Raw genomic sequence first — 4312 nt, forward strand, 5'->3', positions numbered from 1 at the left:
TCTTTATACTCTAGTTCTGACACAAAATGCATAGTTGGCCCTTCATTATCTGCAGATTCCACACACGAACTAATTGCAGATGGTTTTTTTACACTTACACCATGAACTCCCAGGAAGTGGGTACCATCACCTGAGGCTCCTTTCCACTGGCTCTCAAGTGAACTTCTCTGGGTGGAGCGGGCTGACCCTCCCTCCAATTGAACCCAGAGTTTACAAGGGTCTGGTCTTGAGCATCCTTGATCTTTGGTGCCCATAAGGATCCTGGAAACAATACTCCAGGATAGAGGGAGACCTTACCCTAAAATTCACATATGCAGAACCCCCAAAAGAGGTGGCAATCCTTGAATTCATACCCATTCTGTGTAGTAATATGAGGACCATCACTATCTGACAACTTACACCACAAGGGCCCAGTGAGGTGTGGGCCCATGTGCATGCTAACCACGCTGATTTGAGCCTCTGGGCTTGGAAAGCTAGGTAACTGCTTTAAAAGGCTCAGAATCAGACTTAACCACACACATATACCCTACCCATGCCGTATGCCACTACCTAAAGCCGAAGCCAGCTTGCCCAGGACCAGATAAAGACTTGAAAACATTGGGTATGTGGATACAAGGCAACCCATTTGGATGAGACTAACTTAAGTAGTCATTTGCATATACTCAGATATAATGGCACATGGAGATCAAGATGAATGTTTAATGCCAACTATTATTCGTTCAACAATTGTTCACCTGAGCACTCCCTTCCCAGATGCCCTAGAAGTTTACCCTATTTAGGCAAACAACTAGATCCACTCAAACACAACCAGAGTGAAGAATAAAAAGAGCCTTTATTTTTAAGGATGGAAATGATTATTTGAAAATTTAAACAGCCAGATTATACAAGAAATTGCTTGAAAATTCTCTTGTCTTCAAAGAGTTGGATTCCTGTAGGGAAAAAAAAGTGAGTTTATTGGATGGGAAAGAATATGCACTGTGAGCTTACAAGGTGCCAACCTTTAACCCAATTACACCTCTAGGTTTTCTGTTTATGTCAGTAACTTTGAATATTGATTAGTTAACTGGCATTAAAAAAGGTTGCTTAGGGTGTACAAATGGTTATATACCCGAAAGTGGGAAGATACCTACCATTATACATGCTTTGTTCTTTCTTTAGACCTGAAAAAAATAAATACGATTTTTTTGAACAATTGAGTTATTCTCCCCTTTCCCGTGTTTAGAAATCCTTGTGATCCCTCAGACAGTTCCTTCTGGAACAAACTTTCCTCTTCTCCCCCAGCCAGCCCCAGTGGGTTCACCTTTACAGGCTCTGGGGCAAGGACAGGAGGTAAGACATGTGAAGGTTTCCTCACTGGGAAATTGTAGCTTGGCTTGCACTTTACCTCTGAATTACTCACCTCAAACTTCAGACTGAAGTTGAACAGAAATACAGATTACACTTCCCCTGCAAAAGAATGAATGGGAACTCAGTCAACCAGCCCTAGGCACACCTGTATAGGCTTCAAAACACACTTTTCAGAAACGAGGTGGTCCAAAGAATGTCCTATTGGCTGTACTGCCTACTCAATCAACTTCCCAGGGTCACTTTTCATTCCAAGGCAAGCTCACAGCTCAGAAAATACCTTTCAGTCACAGTGATCAGACTGGGGCGGTATAAACTCATCACTGGTGAGTGATCCAAAGTACAAAACTGGCACATTTTATATAGCAGCCATAGATTGAGATGACAAAGAGGCTTACAGGCTTACCTCAAATCATTCCTGGGCCCCAGAGGAGGTGCTGGACCTGAAACAAACAAGACAGAGTCAGCAGCATGCACTCCCTGCATTAAACGCAGGCTTCAGCCAACTCCTAGAAAATCAGATTTCCGAGTCTCAACAGCAAGTCATCAGCCGAACGAGATTCCATGTCAGTCATCATATATACAGGCTAAAGGGCATTCTCTACCCGGCATGTTGCACATGTGGAAACCACTCACCTCTGAGGGGACAAGCAAAGCAGGTCACTGTTACCAGCACCTAGAAAGACAAGGCTGTGGTCGGTGAAAATGCCACCTTGGTGTCCCCGCCGCCACCATCTTCTCCAGTTTCTCAGGTGTTCAAATGTTTTCATTATGTACGTCATAGTGAGCTAGTTCGATTCATCACAGAAACTGAAGACTTGGGGGCATAAGCCTGACAATCAACTCACCTTTTAACTCTGGAGGTTTCTCATTAGTATACAGGACCCAGCTGCTCCTAAATGAGATCACGTAATTAGCAAAAGACCTAAAACAGCCAAAGTGATTCTAGCTATGGTTAACAGGCAGGACACCAAGAAGAACTAAGCAAGTGCTATCTCTCTGTTGTACCTCAGACAGTTCCTTACGGAACAGGTTCTCATCCTCTCTCCCAGTTAGCCCCAGTGGGCTCACCATTACTGGCTCTGGGGCTGGTACTGGGTAAGACAGGATGTTTGCTCTCCTCACTGGCACTGGACTCTGCAGCAAGTTGAAACCGTTACACACTCACCACTTCCACCTCCTTCCATGAGTTCAACCCTGGGCAGATCAATGGCGACCTAGGAGGCAAGAGATCAAGAAATGTCACTACTAGCAACGAGAAACCAGAAAGCTAAATGGGTCAATTAGGGCTCTGGTGAAAAAAACAAAACAAGCAAAACACGTTGCCAAGTTAATCACTGGATAAAGGGTTCACGTGTTAGTTTACCACAGGATTGGAGTATTGGGAGAAGCTACTTACCATTTAGATAGGTGAATAGATCATCATCAGGACAACCTATAAATGAAGAGTAAATTATTACTAAAAATGTTAGAATGGAGTAAAATTTCATCATTGAACAGAAACTGCCATCAGAACTCTAACATGCTATCACCTGTCATACCTCACAGAGCGTCAGCATAACAATTCAAATCATCTGACAGTGATATGTGGGTGAAGGGGGAAATATCACACCCCCAAGAACCAGATGTACCACCGGGGCGTTCTCTCCCTGCCCAGCACCATCATTCCAGGAGAAACAAGCAGGAAGGACCATTTGCTCTCCTGGTTGTGGGGGACACTGGAGAGAGAACATCTCAATCCCTCATTCAGACAATTACCTGTGATCACCCTCGGAGGCAGCTGAATCCGTCAGGACCGATGAGATGCTACGGATAGAAAAAGGAGGCATTACATACATTACATATACCCAGTAACAGCCATTCAAAGCCCGTGAATACTCTTGGCCGACTTCTCAGTGCTTAGATGACATCACTTGTAAGTTCAGTCATATGCTTGTCGTTGTATGTTCATCACGGAGTGGCCAGCCCCAGGGGACACCCATGTGCACTCTGCGCCCCTACCCAAAATGGCATAGTCCTGTGTACCCACCGGAGCCCCGCTGCAAGGACTGATCTGCACGGGGATAGGGCTGGTCCCATCCTCCAACCTGTACGAGCTCTTTGGGTCGGAACCATACCTGGAAAACAGCGAAGAGCACCCTTCACTTAGGTTTCATACCGTGCAGCCTCGTCTTGTGCGCGTGCCTTAACACTTCAGAGCTAAACAGACCCCAAGCATGAAAATACAACCCAACTTTTGCTGCGGATGGTGCTACTCAGAATGTATACACTTCTCCACCAATCCATCAGAAAGAGAGAGTTCAGTTTTTATCATCCCCGTAGCACATCGCACAGGACTCGCATGCACGCAACAGCGGAGGAATCAGCACTTACTCGAACAAGAGGGACATTCCGGGTCCTCCAGCGTCCAGACGTGCGCCCGAACCCTGCAGACATGGAGGACATTAGGTCGGTATTGCATATTGCCCAACGCTGTGCCCTCCGGAGCGCCCACTGCACCGGCTGTGCAGGGCCAGTCTCAGAGTTTTTTATCCTCACGGGATTCAGTACAGGTCTGTGAAAGGTCCTCATCACAGAGAAGGCCGCCGGCACCGCCCGCCATCGCCATTTTGTCCTTCACAAAGCCCTGCGGTAGCCTCGAGGCCTGGAGACCAAGGCCAAGTCGCCCCATTTCCCGCCCCCACCCCCCAAACAGACGTAACACAGAAGACGGCCTAAGGCCCGCCACGCTCACGCGGGCATTCCTCCCCGACGGAGAGAAAACACTCACCCAGAACAGCAGAGAAAAGACAAGACCTGGAACTCCCAACGAGGCACTTAAATACCCTCTCGCAGAGGCCCACGGGATTGGAGGGCGGGGCTGCGGCGGGCGCAGGCGCACGGAGAGAGCGCGTGCGAGCCTGGGGAGTTGTGGGTAGAGATTTCCAGACAAAGAGGACGCGAGCGCGCGCCCCCAGCGGCGCGAAAA

The 4312-nt window shown here is 47.5% G+C and overlaps 1 long non-coding RNA gene across 2 annotated transcripts; it reads right to left on the bottom strand.

Annotated features, from left to right (window-relative positions):
- Window positions 1–813: 813 nt before the first annotated feature.
- Window positions 814–4178, bottom strand: LOC102257033. 2 transcript variants are annotated; one of them, XR_001363441.1, is made up of 12 exons: window positions 4115–4178; window positions 3718–3770; window positions 3374–3461; window positions 3103–3150; window positions 2744–2779; window positions 2513–2561; window positions 2193–2239; window positions 1981–2020; window positions 1751–1787; window positions 1400–1446; window positions 1131–1160; window positions 814–929 (listed from the first exon to the last, which is right to left on the bottom strand). It is a non-coding gene; the product is annotated as an uncharacterized LOC102257033 (long non-coding RNA). The 2 variants fall into 2 exon arrangements; XR_001363443.1 differs by lacking the exon at window positions 4115–4178 and adding an exon at window positions 3883–4021.
- Between the last annotated feature and the right edge of the window lie 134 nt (window positions 4179–4312).

The sequence above is a fragment of the Myotis brandtii genome, unplaced genomic scaffold, assembly GCF_000412655.1.
Source record: "Myotis brandtii unplaced genomic scaffold, ASM41265v1 scaffold1112, whole genome shotgun sequence".
NCBI classification, from domain to species: Eukaryota; Metazoa; Chordata; class Mammalia; order Chiroptera; family Vespertilionidae; genus Myotis; species Myotis brandtii.